At 41.5% G+C, this 22,500-nt stretch overlaps 1 protein-coding gene across 2 annotated transcripts in view; it reads left to right on the top strand.

The window, feature by feature from the left end:
• The window catches only part of LOC123764029 (glutamate receptor 1), a 706,396-nt gene that overhangs the window by 501,222 nt on the left and 182,674 nt on the right, over positions 1-22,500 (top strand). The window lies entirely within an intron of this gene.

Genomic DNA, 22,500 nt, shown 5'->3' with positions numbered 1-22,500 from the left:
AGATTGAGGGATAGGGGCTTTAATTAAGAAGGCACATAGGTGCTTAACACGTGGGAATAGGGCTGAAAGTAGAGCAGAGGCACCGAGAAAGGGTAGCTTGGGTTCTAAAAGCTTATTGCTTGAATAAACTTAACAAGAGCTCCAAGAACGGGAGCTGGGTCTCTTTGGAGGTAGTAGAAGGGGGGGCATGGAGAATGTTAATAAGATGATGTTTGGGGAAGGGCAGAGTAGATGAATGAGGGAGCTGTTAGGCGGAGGGAGGAGTTAGGGGAATGTGAATGTTAGGTGTGTGGTGGGTGTCAAAGAATTTTGATAAGGGTAAGGTTAAAGGTTCAAGATCCCCTCATTATTCCACCTTTATTTCATGGAAAAAAGGGGATAAGCATGCTAGGAAACTGATATATATATATTTATATTGTTATTGTTTCCTGGGAATAGATTTATGTGAGTTGGAAAAGCATGGCTAGCAAGGCTGTCCTTGTCCCCACAATCAGTTTTCTTACATTTCAACGAAGAATGACAAGTATATATATTTTTTAAATATTACGAAATTGGCTTGGGGATATATATAGATACGTGTACAGTGGGTTTATTTTCTTTTTGCGTGTGTTTGTTAGGGCTGACAAGGGATGGGGCAGGTAGGGTGTCTGTTGGGGAGAATGTGGGGTAACTGTGTGTGTGAGTGTGTGTGTGAGTGTGTGTGTGTGTGTGTGTATGTGTGTGTGTGTGTGTGTGTGTGTGTGTGTGTGTGTGTGTGTGTGTGTGTGTGTGTGTGTGTGTGTGTGTGTTTGTGTGCGTGTGTGAGAAAGAGAAGTGTGGGTGCTTGCGTAAGTGTGTGTGTGTGTGTACGAACGCACGCGCACTCTCCTGTTCATTTAATCCAATATACTATACCTGCCTCACAACTATGTCTCTCCTGTGTTTAGCTTTACGTTCGTCTCCTCAATTGCCCTTACGTGTCTCTTCCCCCACCTCCCAACCCCCCAATAATCCCCCTCCCTCCTTCCCTCCCTTCCCAACCTCACTTATCACCCCTCCCAGCCACTCTCCCCCTCTCAATCACTCCCTCCACACCCCCATGCCCCCCCCCTCTCTCACCTCCCTCACCCTCCTGTTGCTGGCGTTGTAAACCACTAATCTCTGTGACGCCTATTCTACCTCCATCATTATACTTAATGGAAGGTTTATCTCTTTATTCCTACCGCTTTCATTCTACCTCTTCTCTTTGTTCTTTTCTCCTCCTACGTCTGTTATGCTTTTTTGTGATTTGTTTTTTTTTTACCCACTGTTTGGAACGCTTGTTATGTGTGGCTATTCTGGTTTCAGGGGAGGGAGGGACTCAAATATTCTCGCTTGATGTAAATTTGGGTCTATTAGTTAGTTCGTCTTCATTATGGTTATCGATAGTATCACGAGTGTTCTAAGTGATAAATACTGTTTATCTTGCCATTCCAGTTGTTGTTCTTGCTATTATTGATGTTATTGTTCTCTTTGTTGATATCATCATCATCAATATTATTATTATCGGAATCGTCGTCATCCTTCTCACGATTACCTTATTTTTCTCTACTTTTCATTGATTTTGTCTTTCACATTTAGCTTTGGTATTTCTGATTCGGACAGCCAGGATATTTAATATTACATGTTTTCCCACTGATGGTAATAATCTGTTAACATTACAAGTTGGTGTTAATTATCTCGACCGTCGCTATCTTGAGTTAAAGTCTATATTTTCTTTAATATTTTAGTTTCCCTCCCTGCTAATTGCGATATTATTCCTCTCTCTCTCTTTCTCTCTCTCTCTCTCTCTCTCTCTCTCTCTCTCTCTCTCTCTCTCTCTCTCTCTCTCTCTCTCTCTCTCTCTCTCTCTCTCTCTCTTTCTCTCTCTCTCTGTTTCTCACGGAAGCTTTGTGTATAACAGAGAGAGAGAGAGAGACGCCATGAAAACAAAAAATCAATCATTGGTCCAGGATCTGAAACTCCCGGATCACAATGATATCAGAATTTAGTGAATCAGAGACAAAGCTCGAACACAACAGAAATGGGTGAGCCAGCTACATTAATTTGAACAATTATAAAACGTGAGACAAAGCGTGCCACAGATGCATTTGAAATGCTTCAATCGATGAGTGAAGTACGTCAGCAATATATATATATAACAAGGTCCTAGTGACGGAGGATTAATCAGGGTGACGAGACGCTGTCAACGGAGTCCCTCGGGAGACATGACTAGATATTGGACAGGTACTGGACAGGACTAGATAGGTAAGAGGGACGGGAAACCCCGTCTTAGATTCGTACCGAGAAAACTCCAGATTCTGTCTTTTCAACTAATCTTTCTTTCTGTGTATTCAGTGTTAGTCCATAGAGACTATACAGAAGAAAGAGTATTTCAGTGCGTACCAAGTATGTGAGAAACAATTCTGGAATAACAACAATTCACACCATAGACTTTGTTTCTAGGGTTTACATTTCGCCGCTTCCACCAGTTCACAACGACTACCACCATTCCGATTAAGGGTACCAAGCCAAACTCAGCAATACATTGCGTACTAGGGAACAAAGCAGAAGAAGAAGAAGATCACTAGTGAACAATACCAAAACACCATTAGAGACGTAATCAGAAAAAGCATATTAGAGAAAATTACAGAAATAGCACACTTGACAATATAACAAGTCGATCTGTTATCAGAAGCTCGTCACAAACTCATACAAAACATTGCATAAAACCATTATGTTTATCACAAATAGGAAACTAACAATTTTTTTTAGTTATTTATCTGAATTACTGAACATATTGAAGAATTTCCGCACAATATAACTCGAACGATATGAGTGAACTTGTCAATAAAAACCTAATGACTAGGTTACTTTAAAATCTCTCCCATGTTACATGGGAGAATGCGAGGCATTTTCAAACCGTTACTTGTATGTTGACCAAACCACATACTAAAAACTGAAGGGACGTCGACATTTCGGTCCTTCCTGGACCATTCTCAAGATGATAGTGAGAATCGAATGGTCCAGGACGGACCGAAACGTCGTCGTCCTCTCACTTTCTAGTGTGTGGTCTGGTCAACATATATCAGCCACGTTATTGTGACTCCTGGTCTCCATTACTTGTATGTGCTAGATATCCCTTGAGAAATGGACTAGAAGGCTAGAAATGGATCATGTTGCAACATTATAATTTTGGCTAGAAATAGGTGGAGGCGAAAACAGGTTATATTGTCTAGGCGCGAACATTTCATTAACGCCCAAATTACTCCTTAAGCCGTCCCAAATAAGAAATCTGAGACACATATCCTTGCAACACAGCTGTTCAAGCTTAAGGCAATTCAAAATACAGGTTCCATCTCTGTAACTCTAAATATGTTTGCTCAACAATGATTTTCCCTGCTGAGTCAAATCATGCAATTGCACATTGCAGGTGTAAAATAACTGGCCATTGCTTTTGACAGACGCATATATTTGTTCGCTGATTTTTCACACAAACATACTCACTCATAAGTGCTCGTACATTTGTACAAATTCACATACAAAATTTCTTTCATGACTATTTGCCCTTACACCCAGAGCAGAAGTGATCGCTATAGTCACTCAAGGCTGACCCTTCACCGTCACACACACACACACACACACACACACACACACACACACACACACACACACACACACACACACACACACACACACACACACACACAAACACACACTGTAATTGTGTGTGTGTGTGTGTGTAATTATCTGTAAAATACATTACAAATATAATGTAATGAAGATAGGTGTAGGGAGCAGGAGGCCAGATACAAGGTATCGTTTGGGAGATGAAATACTTCAAGAGTCAGAGAGATAGAAAGACCTGGGGGTTGATATCACGCCAGATCTGTCCCCAGAAGCTCATATCAAGAGGATAACATCAGCGGCATATGCCAGATTGGCTAACTTAGGAACGGCATTTAGAAACTTGTGTAAGGAATCTTTCAGAACATGAAATACCACATATGTCAAACCAATCCTGGAGTATGCGGCTCCAGCATGGAGTCCATATCTAGTCAAGCATACGTCTAAACTGGAAAAGGTTCAAAGGTTTGCCACCAGGCTAGTACCCGAACTGAGAGGTATGAGCTTAAAGGAGAGACTACGGGAATTAAACCCCACGTCACTAGGAGACAGAAGAGTTAGAGGGGACATGATTACCACATACAAAATTCTCAGAGGAATTGATAGGGTAGATAAACACAAACTATTTAACACAAGGGACACACGCACTAGGGGACACAGGTGAAAATTGAGTGCCCAAATGAACCATAGAGACGTTAGAAAGAATTTGTTCAGTGTCAGAGTAGTAGACAAATGGAATGCACTAGGAAGTGATGTGGTAGACGCTGACTCCATACACAGCTCTAAGTGTAGATATGATAGAGCTCAGTAGGCTCAGTAACCTGCACACCAGTTGTTTAACCGTTGAGAGGCGGGACCAAAGAGCCAAAGCTCAACCCCCGCAAGCACAACTAGGTAAGGACAACAAGATAAGTACACTCACAAACACAAACACACACTCAAACAGAAAAACACACACACTAACACAACCCCACAAACTCACACACACACACGCACACACACTCACACACAAACACAAAGAGTTTGTGTGACACTCTACCGTCAACTTGAACTGGACGGTAGAGCGACGGTCTCGCTTCATTCAGGTCTGCGTTCCATCCCCGACCGTTCAAGTGGTTGGGCACCATTCCTTACCCCGTGTCCGATCCAAAATCCTTATCCTGACCCCATTCCAAGTTCTATATAGTGGCAATATCAACTTTCTCTTGATAATTCCCTCCCTCCCTACTCTATCTCATTCATTCTCCGTCTATGAAGATATAATGGTTTAATACTTTCTCTTGAGGATTACCTTATGTTTGAGTGCCTTGTGCTGTCTTTGCCACCACACAGTTCTCTCAACGATGTTCGCCCAGGTGGGAACCAGGAAGACTTTGATCTTATATATAATAGTAAATCGAGCAACATATTTCCGGGTCATGAGCACTTGAGTTGTCTCGTGCGGTTCTGAACCTTGTCCTTAATTAAGTCCTTAACTTGTCCTTAAGCACCACTCATCCTATAAGTGGTCATACCACCATAGCAGCATGTACAGCACTCCCCCAATAGGAAGAAAACCCGCTGGGTTGTTCATCCTGTTACTTAAACCCAGACACAGCTGGGACTTGCTTAACTGTCTCAAGGGAACAGCTCCTAAAACAAGAAGATCTGTCAAGAAGATTAACATCTGTCAACTCTTAATATCGTACGTTATCTTGAGGGTGGAAAATGGGGGAATATTTTACGAACAGTATCAATATTTGACAAATAGTGTTGTCCTAATTCAAATAAAATAATGTGAGGTTATATATATATATATATATATATATATATATATATATATATATATATATATATATATATATATATATATATATATATATATATATATATATAATATGGTTTTGCAACCCGTGCTGTCGAGATGGCTCGATTTGTGCAATTATGCGATTGAGTTTTCAGCTGCATGTCACTTTTTCCCTTTTTGTCCCATTTCCCTTTTTTTCACTTCCAACCATTTATGTTAATAGCACTGTAATCCATGTCAAAATAAACCCAGGCTAAAAGTCTTACTGAAAGCCATTTTACACTGGTTTTCACCTCATGTCTTGTCAATACTCCTCTCTTCCATCCCATCCCACATTTCTTCTTTATCTTCCCCTGGTATTATAACTCTTATTTACCCTTCCCAATATACTTTAACATACTATTTAGCCTCCACTGATACTCTAACCCCTTATTTTCCCTTCCCCATGACACAGAAACCCCCTATTTACCCTATCTGATACTATATCCCAGTATTTACCCTTCCCTAATTCTGTAACCCCCATCCAGCCCATTCCTCCAATAATATAACTTTATCTAACCCCCTCTTCCCCCCTAAAGCTACAACCTAACCCCATCCCTCCCCCACCACATGCAAGTAACCTTAGAGAGGTTTGTCTGGTGCAGGTCCAAATGACTCCTCTGTCTCGCCTTGCGTGTGGCGTCCAGTGTTCCCTACACCAACCTGCAATAAATCATCTGCAACATTAGCCACTGTGCAGGAGGGGACGGGGTGGGGATTGGGGGGGGGGTATGGCAAGGTTCAACGAAGGGAAAGAAATAAATGAAGTGAAAGAAACAAGAGGTTAAGAAAGGGAAGAGAAGGAGCACAAGGGTTATGACAGTGAAATGAACAGAAGTCTTAAGAGTAGGTAGTGTGGAAGAGTAGGCACAGCACAGATGAGAAGACGGAAAAATGACAAGGAAAGGATCGCAGGAGTGTTAGATGTGGAGAGAAAGAAAAGGGAAGAGGGATATGGAAGAGACGGCAGAGGTAGAATTAGAGTATATGAGATAGTTGTGTGGGAGAAATCAGAGAACAGTCCATTTGTCTATTTTTTAGAGAATGAGAGTGAGAGGAGTAAGCTGAGAGTGGGAAAACTAGTAAAAGGAGATGAGAGGGCGAGGTAGGTATATGTGGAGAGGTGAGAGTTGGTGAGGGGTGAGGTAATAGTGGGAAGAGGGAAGATTGATTGTTGATCGTTTAAGTATTCTTTGGTGGAAGCTCAATAAGTTTCGCGTTCTTTTAGTCGTTGCAAAACACTTGGAAGACGGGAACCATTTTAGAGAAGAGGGAGGTAAGGCAGCATAAAGTGAGTGATGGTGGTATAGAGGAACTCTGGAGGAATAGAGGTTGCAATGCAGAAGAAGAGAGTCATGGTCGAGGAGAGGGATCCAGATAACAGAGTAGAATGAACGAAGGCTGGGCAGAGGATAAAATGATAGAATATAAGGAATATATTAAGTCATTTTGGAGTAGAGTGATCAGACTTACATCACAAAGGGGGCCCTAGTGGGGTAGGAGTACTAGTGGAGAAGAGGGATCCAGGGGTAGAGTAGAAAGAACCATGCAGAGGAATCCTGGTCAGAGAGAAGAGTGAAGAGAGTGAAGAGAGAAGAGTCAGCCAGAGCAGATAAGACGGTGACGCATCAGTGTACAATGAAAGAAGCAAAGTTAGGAGAGAGAGATTGAAGAAAATGAGGACTATAAAGAGGGAATAAAAGACAAGGAAGAACTAGAGAAAGAATAACGACAAGGGAAAATGAAGATAGAAAAGTAAGACGATGAGGGGACAACCAAAAAACGTCAATCAAAATCCCTTCGTGAACTCTCCACGTCAACCTCATGCATACTGATGGTTGAGCGTACCCAAGTACAACGCGCTCGGGTTATCCAACGACGCGGGAAGCGTCGACATCAACCAATCAAACTGCATTTCCAGTCTCATCAATGTTGCAAGAACCACAGCGGCCACTAAGTGTATCTCGGTCATGCATTGACTTAATCGTCATCACAATCGGCTTGGTTGTTCAGGCGCTAGGGTTGCTATACACAGAAGTGAATGCCAAAAATTAGAATTACAGAATCACTTGTTTAATGCCTCCGTAGGTTCGAATTACATCATATATGCCATTCAGTGCTGGAATCACGCAGTGCCTCTCGACTCTGCAAACATTTGGTTAGTGCCTCTCAATGCTTGAGACACAAAGTTAGGGTCTCTCAATGCTTGAGACACAAGGTTAAAGCCTCTCAACGCTTGAGACACAAGGTTAGTGTGTCTCAACGTTTGAGACACAAGGTTAGTGTCTCTCAATGCTTGAGATACAAGGTTAGTGCCTCTCAACGCTTGAGACACAAGGTTAGTGCCTCATAACGTGTGAGACAAAAGGTTAATGCCTCTCAACATTTGAGATACAAGGTTAGTGCCTCTCAATGCTTGAGACTTGGTTTGTGTCTCTCAACGCTTGAGAAACACTTATAGTATTGTGTCATTTCTGGCACAATACTATAAATGTCCTTAACAGAAGCAACAAAAGTATTATCAGAAACAATAGCAGCAACAAAAGTATTATCAGAAACAATAGCAGCAACAAGAACAGAATTACCGTCAACAGTAACAGCAACAGGAACAGTAGTACAGCGACACGAATAGAATTTGCAGCAACAAAAAAGTAAAATCAGCCACAACAACAACAAAAGCAGCAATTAGAGCAGTACCAGCAACAACAAAAGGTTCAACAAGAACAGTACAACAGAACAAGAACATCAAGAATATAAGCTATAAGAACAGCAATAACAACATCAACAACAGCTGCAGCAGCCAGAAAGCAATATAAATACGCTTGAAGAGAAAGTCTCCACAATTTCTGTCAGAGCAAGTAAGGAAATTGGAAAACGAATCGCATTGATATGAACGAGTTCTCTGTAAACGAAAACGAATAGGATAATGACGCCAAATTGCAGAGGAAAAATATATATAGAAAAGAGAGAGAGAGAGAGAGAGAGAGAGAGAGAGAGAGAGAGAGAGAGAGAGAGAGAGAGAGAGAGAGAGAGAGAGAGAGAGAGAGAGAGAGAGAGAGAGAGAGAGAGAGAGAGAGAGAGAGAGAGACAGAGAGAGAGACAGAGAGAGACAGAGAGAGAGAGAGAGAGAGAGAGACAGAGAGAGAGAGAGAGAGAGAGAGAGAGAAAGAGAGAGAGAGAGAGTGGGAGGGAGGGTTGAATAAATCTTCGCAAAGCGGAATTCAGGTAAAGCCCCGCCGCCCGCCGCCTCCCGCATTGACTGTCACGCGTTCTTGGAAGGATTTATGGATTTTTGTCGCCACTCGCGTTCGTGACTTCAGAATCGGATATGTTTATTTTTTTCTAGTGGTCAACTGATGTGGAAATATTGCTTTATTTTTCTCCTCACGTTAGAGACGTCGTCTCAGTGGAGAGAGGGGGTAGTTTCAGTGTAGAGGGGTCGTTTCACATAGGAGAAGGAGTCGTTTCAGTGGAGAGGACGTCGTCTCAGTTGATAGGAGAGGGTGTTGTCTGAATGGGGACAATAGGGTGTCGTTTAAATAGAGAGGATTAGGTGTCGTTCCAGTGGAGAGGATAAGGTTGCACTCTGACCTACAAACACTGTATTTCATCACTATAGTATCATCATAATGATCTATCTCCACTACAACCATTCCACCTAATGCAACCATCAATTCCCCTGACATCAACTCCACCACGGAAACTCTCTGAACCTTCACAATCATCCACTACTATTACCTCGATCACCATGAACCAAGGTGGCAATGGTGGTCGTGGTAATGGTAGTTACCACCTCTCTTCCCTCAACAATGTCACCCTTTTTGTCACCCACCATCATCATTCCAATATTATCAGCCAACAAAACTATCTCCGTCGCCTGAAGATATCTTTCCCCAAGCCTCGAACACCCCTAAACATCCTCTTCCACAACGGTCACCTTCCACCACTCTCCTGTTTAACTCCACTATCGTCAACCCCACCATCTTCACCCCTACTTTCTTCACCCCCACTATCTTCACCCCCAATATCTTCACCCCCACCATCGTCACTCCCATTACCTTCACCTCCACCTGGAGTACCAATCTCACTCCACTTTGCTCACCCAGCTCGGGTGTTCTGCATGTGGATAAGAGAACCAAGAAATAAGATCGCGTCCAATGTGGACTAAAATTAGTTTTTTTGCTTTTCGACTAAAGAATATAAATAAAGGATTTTCACGTCCACCCACAAGCTGGTGTAGACTCTTTTGTCAGATCTGTGACGGCCACATACTAAGGTTGCTTCTAAACTCTCATTCTCCATAATATTGATCTTCAGAAGCCCACGCTTCCTATTATATTGAACCTGCGACGTTCAACAGTCCTTATATGTATTGTTCCTTTGACACCAACATTTGACCTGCAACTCCTGCATCAGTTTGCAAAGCCCACATGCACACCTGTCCTATAAAATTTATCATTTGAGTAACACTTCATGAAAACTGTTAATCTTAAATGGAACCTAAGATTTCTCTCATAAGGGAACCTATAACTCATCTTCTTCTGGCAATGTGATGTATTTCAAACCTCCACGATTGACCATGTTGAGAGATTTCTCATCTGTGGCTCTCACCACATGCTATGAGATTGGATATGTGACTCCCACCTGATCTATATCGCCCACACATGCTCATCTCGCTATCTAAATTAGACCTGTGATCCCTGATTTTTCTCCCCGGGAAGAAAAAGGCAAATGTAAAGATTTAGAGCGTTGTGTCATTGAATGGACGGCCTTGGAGTCTCCAATTACTGACAAATGAAAGCGAATCCTGCTCGTCTTCTTTGATCGCTTGGGAACGGCGGGTGTGGGTGGGTTCTGGGTAGGAATAAAAAAGATTGATAATTAACGTTGGACAAATGACATGGGTCTCTGAACTGCGGTGGCGACGTTAGCTTTATATATATTTTAGTATTTTTTTTCATTGGACCCTCAAAATTGAAAATAAGAAAAAAAATCACAGAAAATCATGTTTTTTCTTTATTGGTATTTTTCCTTTTTTGTAATTCAAAACGAATTTTAATCATTTGGTTGGATCAATATATATTTAACGGAATATAAATTAGGTCAACAATGATGGATTTAAGAACAAATGTTCATTTGTGGTGATCTGATGGACCGCGCGTAGTCTTTTCTTGACCTTATTCATCTCGTTATGAGACATACTGACCATATTGATTCCCCTCTGATGGTTATTATACTAATCAGTTTTTTTCCGTTCTGAGTGTTATATTGATCTGATTGATCCCGCTCTGAACGGTATACTGATCTTATCGTTCCAACGGAAGTGTTATACTGATCTGATTATTTCCTCTCTGAGGGGTTACACCGATTTCATTGTTTCCGCTCAGAGTTATATTGCTAAGATTGTTCCTGCTATGAGAGGTTATACTGATCTGATTGTTCCCGCTCTGAAGGGTAATTCTGATCTAATTGCTCCCACACCGAAGGTATTTTTTCATCAGATCGTTCCATCTCTGATGGTGCTATGCTATGCTCACAAGGTTATTCTAGGATTGGCCTTTGAACTCTTGCGATAACAATTTCTAGAGTTTGACAATAAGTAGCAAGTTACTGACGAATCTATGGACATTATGCATCCCGTTACTGTGAGTATAACTCCTAAAATGAGTCACACTTCTACAGACATGTGATTCAATCAGTTGACTATTGATTTTTTTTAAATTAACAAGTATTTGACTCCGTGACGTCTGCTAGTTTCTGGTTATGTTTCATTCGCTGCTACTTTTTTTTGAAGGGGGAGGGGGAGCAATGGTAAGTGTGCTCTTGACTTGGTAAGTGACGCAATATGTATCAGTCTTGAATTGTACATGCAAGACATATATATATATATATATATATATATATATATATATATATATATATATATATATATATATATATATATATATATATATATATATATATTATATATATATATATATATAATTATACTGTGTGGATTATTGATTGCAAAAGTTGGTTATTGATTATTAAGAGTTTGCTTTAGTCATGCACACTGTGCAGGACTACAGGATACTTGCAGGCTGGTCATTAAATTATTGCTGTGGCCTTGATAACCTTCAAGAGGTTAGTGTGCTTCAATCCTAACATGAATGATATCGCTCTGGGACTGTATATTTCCTGTACCTATCTGTGTAAAAATTCCAAAGTTCAGTAATTATCTTCAGTACCTAAATTACTTTTCTAAAAGCTGTCATAAACTGGCAAACAGTAGTTCTGACAAGCTTCATTACCCTCTTTGCATTACTGGCTTAATTAAATTCTACCTGATTGCTAATTTTTCTACACTAGTTACCTGATTACCTGACGACTTGAAGCAGCTGCGGTCTAACAACACGACTCCCTGGGTGAAAAACAGTCTATCTATTACAGGATAATCAGGGAGAACGTCTAGTTGTGTAAATTATTGTTAACCTCACGGCAAGTTGCGTACACGTTCATTGCAAGCTCTGATGCAGAAGTGCACAGAAAACGCTGAAATGGAATGCGCATGTCTTTGTTCCACACTTGGGGGAGTGTGGAATCTACTCTAACGATCTAACCTAAACTTCACACAAGTCAGAGTGTGCATGACTCACTAAGACGCGCTCTGTTGACCTGATGATCAGCATACACATGCACACATCTTTCAAATGTATTCTGCTTATGCATTCCCAAACCCGACCAGTCACAACATTCCTTGCAGCAATGAGTCTTCAACTCCACCCAGAGAGCTTCCAAGATACACAGACATGCCTGCTCTTCCCAGTCACTCTCTTCTTGATACATAACCCTCACCCCAGCACACAGAATTGGCCTGAGGAGCCCAGCGAGTAAGAATACATAGAAATTATGTTACAGTTAAATACGAGGACACATATGAAATATTCATAACAAGAAAATCAACCTTTGAAAAGGATACAAAAGGAGAATCCAGATGTAATTGTTGTTTCAGAAACCAAACTTTCAATTTACTCCGAACACTACCATGTAGTAGAAAGAACAATGAAAAGAGCAGATTAACTCTAATGATCAGATAAGAATGGAGGTTTGAGGAAATGATAATTCCAGTTTATGATAATTGCAGATTATAGTTTGAAATGGTAATTTCGTGCTGCATATACTTGTGCAATGGTTTATCTCAACCTGGAACAATGGACACAAATGTTTATATACAAGAAGAAGAAATCCTAAAATGAATATATAATTATCTTCGTTTTTCTCAGCTATCCAGAGGTGATCTGCTCACCGGAAAACCCATTCTATACAGTGAAACAACAGCAGAATTACATTTACAAAATAGAATACACATACCAATTATTTAGGCTTAAGAAAAGCTACTGGGACCCCATCCTCTAAGAAAAATAAAACAGCCGATTTAATAAAATAAAACTATTACAATAAATTATAAAAATATACATAATATATATCTAAATTTATGTGTACTTGGTTTAGAAAAAATCTCTTCTATGAGTACAAAAAGTTATAACTGGGAATATATTACATTATTTACGTATCTCTATTATTAATATTAATTCTCAACAATTATAATATATTCCTTAAATAGTTATTGTCTTGTACTCTGTCTCATTATTATAATTACGGATCAGCCTGTTTCTTATTCATTACAATACTGTCTGCATTAATTCAATCTTTTGTTTAGTGGTTCACTCCTAGGAGATGATAAGAATCTGCCTGTTGCTCGAGGGTTCACGATGGTTCTTGATGGTCCTTGATGGTCTTTCATGATCCTTGATGGTCTTGTCTGGATATCACTGATCTTCGCGGGTTTGAGTGTACTCGCTAATCCTTAATAATTCTCAATCGTCTCTAATATGTTACTCCTAACACAAACGTCTCCTCCTTCTTGACCAACTGATGGGGTGCAAGATGGGTTATCTTCTTGAGGTTATCTTGAGATGATTTCGGGACTTTTTAGTGTCCCCGCGGCCCGGTCCTCGACCAGGCCTCCACCCCTAGGAAGCAGCCCGTGACAGCTGACTAACACCCAGGTACCTATTTTACTGCTAGGTAACAGGGGCATAGGGTGAAAGAAACTCTGCTCATTGTTTCTCGCCGGCGCCTGGGATCGAACCCAGGACCACAGGATCACAAGTCCAGCGTGCTATCCGCTCGGCCGACCGGCTCCCTCATTAGGTAAATGAAAGTATCATATATCTACATTTCTACAGCCGTAATTGCTTTGCTTGACCATCATTTGAGTCCAAATACTGAACTTGTTTTTAACTGTAACCATTCTTCCACCTCCCATTGAATTTGTTTGTTCATAAATAGTCTAATTAAACTGTCTTATGTTCATGATGTGTGGCGGAATCTGATGATTCTTGAGGAGATTCTCTCACTGGAAAAGAGTTCAATTGACGTTGCAAAGAGTGTTTGATAACCGCCCTCGACCACAACAAAGCCTGAATTTATGGTGAATCTGGGTGAACAATTTCTCCCTTGGATCACCATCATACAAGAATAGAATGGGTCCTAATATCGACCATTGAGACACACCACTCGCTACCCCTTGCAGATTTCTCTTCTCTTACTGTGACACTCTTTGCCGCTAGGTCGTGCAAGTGACGACCAAGCCACTTCCGGGACTGCCATAAAAGGAAGAGTCACAGGGATAAATATTTTAATATTTCTTCTATATATATATATATATATATATATATATATATATATATATATATATATATATAAATGAACCTGGGTCCATTTTAGATTGGCCTCGCTGGCGATGTAACCAACCTTTGGATTCTAAATGGGATATAATGTCATATAATGCACTTAAGTAGCGAATTCAGCTGTATATCAATTCACCCCGAAAGTGTGCGTGTTCCTGGAAGTCTTCATTGAATTTGTGTTACTTAGTAATGAGCGGGGAGTGTGTAACACAGAAAGAGAGGATGAAATAGTATGGTAAACTTATATTTGTCTGGATCCGGCAACACTTTTACGCCTTGTTAGCTCAGGACAAGAGAAGTGTGGTTGGGTGGGGCGTTTGTTGAAGAGGAGGTCAAAGTGACAGGGTCCGACGCTGGTTAGTTGTGGAGGTTTTGAGGGAGATGTGTGCTGTTGATAGTAGGGAGGAATAGGATGTTTGCAGGTACGTGGCTGCCGTACCCACGTACCTGCCGCGGCAGTACGTGGCTGCCGTACGTGCTGGCCACTATTGCTGCCGTGTTCACTTGTGATCCACGGACCGTCACACACACAGCGAACGCAACACACATACAAGCCACAAAACCCCTCTTCTCAAACTCATCTCTCCCTTCTCCCCCCCCCCTCACCCCCTTCTATACCCTCTTACCCCCCCTCACCACCTTCCATCCTCACTTCCTTCAAACTTTCGCTCCCGTGAACGATCGGGAGCAACACATTGATGAGGGTCAGAAAAGGCTTAGACACAGATCCCACGATGACAATTTTGATATCGTTTTATCCCCTTAAACTGTAAAGGTTGTTTCATGTCTTTGAAAATACAGGTAAGGAAGTGGAGCAACTAAGAAAAGACGGTAGCTGGTATGGACAGATGAACAGGAGTGGATGGCAGACAGGCTTTTGGCGAGAGGAATAAGAAACACAATATATACACCAAAAGTAGAACACTATTTATCTTTTTAATACACTGAGAGTTTATTTTATTTCTTGACAATATTATAAGCTAAAATATACTTGGTAAGCTTGTTTCATGGTCTTAGCAACCCTCGGGCAGTTGACTTCCCTTAAGCCGAAAATATAATGCAATAATAACCAAAGTCTACCCAAACCCAAAGTCGACACCAAGAGGTTCGGACAAGGGCGCTGATGGACTCGGACAAAGCCACCCTGCACACGGCGACTACCTTGCGTGATTACCAACAGAAACTCGTGCAAATTACATGATAATTACACCCTGCATTAAATTTATTATTATTAGGTGATGGCCAGGAGACCAAAAAAAAAATGACATTGAAAAATGGAGAGGTGTCACTTGTAGCATTTAGAGGTCTCTGTGAGTAGATGTTTCACGCTGGCCACTCAAGACAGAAAAAAACACAAATAAACTAAACAATTTAAAACTCATGAGAGAAGAGGATATGAATTATATACACCGAGAATCGTACTCCATTTCATGGTGTAAATACAGTTATACACTTATACATTGCGAGTTTCCTGTAGTACAAGACTATGTTCTGTACTAGAGTATGCTTTTTGAATAGTTAGTTAGCTGCTGAGTGGCCATAATAACCCTCCAGAGATCAGTAGCCCTCAATTTCCACACCAAATCAAACCCAAACCAAACAGAGTTGGATACGTGGTTAAAGCCGTTAAACCCAAAGAAGAAAATAATTAAATAAGTTGGCTGAAAAATGGGATCGAACTTGAATTTCTTAATAGTTCCAAGGGGCTGGAATATCGTTTGGCGACAGTGTCGCAAATATCGTGCCTCCGGTGACTTCTGATCGTGGGTGCTGACGGTGATGAGATGTATTTTATGTTAATCGTTTTTAATTGTGTTTTTGATTGGAAGGAACAAACGGCCAGGTGTCTTTTCTGGGCCAATGAAGCGCTGTTTGCTATTCTTATGTAACTGAGCCTCCATCTGTATGTCCCGGGAGTAAATTTAGTTACAAAGACCTAACGTTGTTTTTATTACAAGTTATTTATAAACTTTACTACTTTTGGTCTATTTTATTGGAGTTCTAATTATATACACATGCAGACATTCAAACGCCCAGTCAAACATTCACATTATCACTCGTCTACACACATAAATACATATATATATACATATCTATATATATATACATATATATATATATATACATATATATATATATATATATATATATATATATATATATATATATATATATATATATATATATATATACATATATATATATATATATATATATATATATATATATATATATATATATATATACATATATATATATATATATATATATATATATCATTTCATAAGAAAAAAATTAGAAAAAATATATGAATTCAGGAAAACTTGGCTTATTAGGCAAATCGGGCCTTGCATAGTAGGGCAAAAAGTGAGTTCTGGCTACTAGGTACGACATATATATATATATATACATAGTTACAAATGTAAATATGACGGAACCCAATGGGCTTGTACGCCAGTTGGCAGGATGTTGAGAGACGGGATCAAAGAGGAGAAGCTCAACGCCCCAGCAAAGCAGAATTAGGTAAGAACAACTAGCTTAGTATATATAAACGCGCACACGAGCACGCACAAACACCCACGTACACACGCACGAACAAGCACAGACACACAAACACACATGTATTCACCTAGTTATTTTTGCGGGGGTTGAGCTTTGCTCATTCGGCCGCCTCCCAACTGTCAATCAACTGATTACTAACTACTTTTTTTTGTTTTCCTCCACCACACCACACACACACACATACACACCAGGAAGCAGCCCGTGACAGCTGACTAACTCCCAGGTACCTATTTACTGATAGGTAACAGGGGCATTCAGGGTGAAAGAAATTTTATCCATTTGTTTCTGCCTGGTGTAGGAATCGAACCCGCGCCACAGAAATACGAGTCCTGCGCGCTATCCACCAGGCTACCAGGCAATGTGTTAGGGCACCGGTGGCTGTGTGGATAGCACGTTGGACACGTAATCCTGTGACTCGGGATCGATTCCCAGCGCTAGCGAGAAACAAAAATGTGCAGAGTTTCTTTCAACCTGATGCTCCTGTTACGTAGCACTAAATAGGTACCTGGGAGTTAGTCAGCTGTTATGGGCTACTTCCTGGGTGTGTGTGTATATGTGTGAAAAAAATAGATAGTAGTTAGTAACAGTTGACTCATAGACAGTTGAAAGGCGAGCTGAAAGAGCATAGCTCAATCCCCGCAAAACACAACTAGGTGAATACAGCTCGATGAATACACACAAACAAACACACGCACGCACACACACACACACACACACACACACACACACACACACACACACACACACACACACACACACACACACACATACACACACAAACACACACCGTGGGCGGACTGCATTTTCCTTGGCTGTCGGAAAGCTTTTGACACAGTACCCTCCATAAGAGTCTGGTACATAAGTTGGAGAAACAGGCAAGACTGGTAGGGTGCTCCAGTGGGTAAAGGTGAGGGGTGAGACCTCAGATTGGCGTGAAGTCACCATTGGGGTCAAACAGTACTCGGGCTTATTCTGTTTCTAATATACGTAAATGATCTCCCAGAGGGTATAGACTCATTCCTCTTAATGTTTGCTCATGATGTCAAAATTATTAGAAGGATTAAGACAGAGGAGGACAGCTTGAGGCTTCAAGAAGACCTGGACTAACTGAGGGAATGGTCCAACAAATAGTTGTTGAGAGTTTAACCCAAGCAAAAGTAATATAATGAAGATAGGTGTAGGGAGCAGGAGGCCAGATGCAAAGTATCATTTGCCAGATACAATTCTTCAAGAATCAGAAAGAGAGAGAAAGACCTGAAGGTTGATATCACGCCAGACCTGTCCCCCGAAGCCCATATCAAGACGATATCATCAGCAGCTTATTGCCAGGTTGGGCAACATAAGAACGATCTTTAGAAACTTGTATGCGTATTCATTCAGAACCTTGTATACCACGTATGTAAGACCAATCCAGCATGTAGCTCCAGCATGGAGTCCATATTTCGTCAAGCATAAGACTAAACTGGAGAAGGTTCAAAGGTTTGCTATCAAACTAGTACTCGAACTGAGGGCTATGAGCTACGAGGAGAGACTGCGGGAATTAAACCTCACGTCACTGGAAGGCAGAAGAGTTAGGAAGGACATGATCACCACATACAAGATTCTCAAAGGAATTGATAGGGGTAGATAGAGAACGATTATCTAACACAAGGGGCATAAGCACTAGGGGTCACAGGTGGAAACTGAGTGCCCAAATGAGCTATAGAGACATTTGAAAGATTTTTTTTAGTGTGAGAGTGATTGACAAATGGAATGAATACTGTAGGCAGTGATGTGGTAGATGCTGACTCCATACACAATTTCAGGTGTAGATATGATAGAGCCCAATGAGCTCAGGAATCTGTACACCAGTTGATTGACTGTTGTGAGGCGGGACCAAAGAGTCAGAGCTCAATCGCCGCAAGCACAACTCGGTGAATACAACTGGGTGAGTACAGTTATATATCTGTAAATTAACACCTGCTTTTCCAATGTAATCCTGGACAGGTTTGATGAATTGTTTGGAAGAATTCCAGATGCAGGTATTTTGGAGAAGCCTGACAAGGAATCAGGCAGGAATGCACTTCCAAACTCATCTCAAGTTACATCTTCAGTTCCCAGCTCCCAATTGAATTGCGGTCCATTTCCCGAGTACTAAAGGGAAGGGTGATGGAAAGGTATGGAGGAAGGGGAAGCGAATGAATGTGATATGAGGGAAGAGCTGAAGTGAGAAATAGAGGGATGGGGGGGTAAATGAGGTGGTGACTAAGTTGGGAAAAAGGTCGCGATAGAAGATAAACGTGATATCAATGTAGAGGGGACGAGGGGAGGGGGACGGGGCTGTGGATTGACGGGAATGGTGAGGTGGTGGAAAATGAGGAGGGAGGAGTGGACAGGTGCAGTGGATTGACAGCGATCCATTATGAACGGGGAGCTTGAGGAGAACACTAGACAGGAAGGGAGTGTAAATTGTGGACAGGATGTTTTATTTATAATCTAAGGCCTAGTTGAAGGGAGGACAGGTGGCGGACGGGGTGGCATGAGACAAGACGGCGGAGGACTGTGCGAAGACAGGAGAGGGAAGTATAGGATGAAGCAGGGGCAGGAAAATAAAATAAAGGACAATTCAGAGAGAAGTCAAGACGAGAGCCACCCCCCTCCCCCCACCTCATGAGATAGAGGGGGGAATAGGATGGGGGGGGGGGCTGCTGAGATGCCATTTATATGGTAAGCGGAATAAAAATGCATTGAAACTTTGTCTTCATGCGGAGCCCCTTCGTCTGCTTCTAATCTTTTCGTCTCCTGCTTTCTCTCTCTCTTTCTCCCCCCTTGTAGAAAGCCCTCAGACTGGGACTGATATTGGTGGATTATCAACTTGAATTGAGAGTTATAAAAGTGGTAGTAATAGTAGTAGTCGTAGCAGGAGTAGTAGTAGTATAGTAGTAGTAGAAGTTGAAGTAGAAGTACTATTAGAAGTAGAAGAAGTAGAAGTAAAAGGAGGAGTAGGAGAAAAAAGACAATGTCGGCATCTGCGAGCGACGAGAAATTTGTGCAGGAGGGAGAAGGGAAGCTTGACGAGAGGGAATAATTATTTTCCAATTGGAATAGGGAAGGCGGAAGGATGGGCAGGAAGGGGAAATAAGGGGAAGATCAGGTATAAGATGTCGAGGGAGAGGGCGACACAGACGGAGAGAAGGAGGGAAGGTGAGGCAAAGCAAAACGGTTGAGGGTACAAAGAAGCATCAAACAAATTAAGAATTTCAGAGAAAGTGTGCGCTAAGATGTCTCTCCCTACTAAGTGACGTCACTACAACATTCACAGAAGTCCTGACATCATTACAAAAGTCCTGACATCATCACAGATGTCCTGACATCATCAAAAAAGTCCTGACATCATCACAGATGTCCTGACATCATCACAGATGTCCTGACATCATCACAGAAGACCTGACATCATCACAAAAGTCCTGACATCATCACAGATGTCCTGACATCATCAAAAAAGTCCTGATATTATCACAAAATTTTTGGCATCATCACAGAAGACCTGACATCATCACAGGAGTCCTGACAGCGTCACAGAAGTCCTGACATCGTCACAAAAGTCCTGACATCATCACAAAATTCCTGACATCATCATAGAAGATCTGACTTCATCACAGAAGTCCTGACATCATCACAAAAGTCCTGACATCATCACAGAAGTCCTGACATCATCACAAAAGTCCTGGCATCATCACAGCGTTAACGAGCTGCTCCCTGGGTGTGTGTGTGAGAAAAAAATAGTTAGTAGTTAGTAACAGTTGATTGATGGACAGTTGAGAGGCGGCTGACATCATCACAGAAGTCCTTACATCATCATAGAAGTCTTGACATCATACTAGATTGTCTTGACATAGCAGAAGTCCTGACATGATCCTTATAATTAAGAGGAAAGAGGTCGGTCGAATATTGACTTGTTTTTAGACAATAACTTTCATAATCTGCATATCAGGCTGTGAGCTGGTGGAAAGTGTTGGTGTTTGTGGGGTTTATTGTCCCGAGTTGTGTCGCGTGATGTGTGGACCAGTACGTGACCCTCATGAGGCAGGGAGCGGTGTGACTCTAATGAAGCAAGAGAGTGGTGTGGCTCTTATATGACAGGAAGTGGTGGGACTCCTGTGAGGCAGGACAAGGTGTGGCCCTCATGAAGCACAGTTTTGTGTGTGTGTGTAACTATTCACTATTACCCGTTCTCCCTCTATTCTTACTTCCTTCATTTTTCCACCTGTCTTCTTCCTACTTTCTTAACTACCCTTTACAGATCCCCTCTTCTATTGTTTCTCCTTACAATCTCCTCCCGTTTCACTCACGCTTCTTCTTTTATTCTCTCTTCCCCTCCATTCTTCCACCCCTTCTTTCTTTGACTCTTTTCTCCTAATTTAATTAATCTCTTCATTTCCTCATTCCCCATTTCCTTCCTTTTCTACTCACACTATTGTGCATTTCCTTTATTTCTTCAGTCCTTTATCCTGTCAGTATTCTTCCTTCTGGCTGCAAATTGTCATGGGAAAGAGAGAGGATCAGATGGATCTTGTTTTAGGATGAAACGTTGGCTAAGGAACGTGGATGGATTTCACCTGCAATGATAAAGAGTATGAAAGTGATTTGAGTTAGATAGAGAAAGACAGAGCCTTGAATCTTCTGTCCTGTGAGATTGTGTTGGCTACGACCTACTCTAGATGTGCTCCTGGGGTTGTGGTGGTGTATGGACTGTTCCAAGGGTGGTGGTTGTGGTGGGTGTTGTTGTTGTGGTAGTGATTGTGGTGATTTTAAGTGATGGTCTTGATACTTACCTATCAGTATGTAGCTATCAGTGTCTACGAGGGAGTGTACTAGAACTTTTTATGTCCCACATGCAGGCCTTGTCGTGCCTTTTGTGTTTCGTTATAATTGAACTATTCTGACGTTCGATTACTTTGTCGAATCTTGCCTTGAAGCTATAGATAGAGGTGGTTTCCACACCTTCTTCCTTCAGTGCATTCCACGTGTTGACCCCTCGAACTGGATACGAGAATTTTCTTAAATTCCTCCGGCTCATTTGCGTTTCCATCTTCCATCTGAGTCCTCCATGTCCTACTTTCTTGCAATTTCATGAAGCTCTCCTCGTCTACCTTGTCTGTTCCCCTCAGAATCGTGTATGTTATTGTGTGCACTGTACCAGGAAGAGTAGAAGTCGTGGTGTGGTGTGCACGAGTCGTAGTGCGAGTTATTCCAGGAGTTAGGGTAGTGTGTTGGTTGTACCATTGGTGGCGGTGGTGGTGTGGGCTGGAGATTACCTGAAGGGACGTGAGGGGTTGTATGTTGGATGTCCCAGGTGATTAAGAGGGGAGACGGACCTAATACCACGGGGAGACGTTTTTAATCGCTAATTAAATTCCCTCTGTACCACGCTGCGGTCCAAGAGGATATATATATTTAGCGTGCGAGTTCTTGTGTAACATGGGAGTTTGTTCAGTTTGTCCTCGAGTGTGAGGGGGGACGCTAAGTGCGCTCGAAGCTTGAATTTCATCCATTTCCTAGCTCCTCTTTATATTTTAAATCAGTTATTACGAAAAGAATTTTGAGTCCAGCGCAATTTCATCATATGATGTGCTCGATAAAGTCAAATTGATAACGCAATACACTTGAATTCTGACTGTAAAGAATCCAACAATTTTAACCATAACAGTTTACTATTTAACCTAATGGTAAATGACTCCCAAAGTGGTTTACAAAGCCACCAAACAAGGTGGT

This window comes from Procambarus clarkii, chromosome 23, assembly GCF_040958095.1.
Source record: "Procambarus clarkii isolate CNS0578487 chromosome 23, FALCON_Pclarkii_2.0, whole genome shotgun sequence".
Classification (NCBI taxonomy): Eukaryota; Metazoa; Arthropoda; class Malacostraca; order Decapoda; family Cambaridae; genus Procambarus; species Procambarus clarkii.
This window is presented reverse-complemented; position numbering and strand designations above follow the sequence as displayed.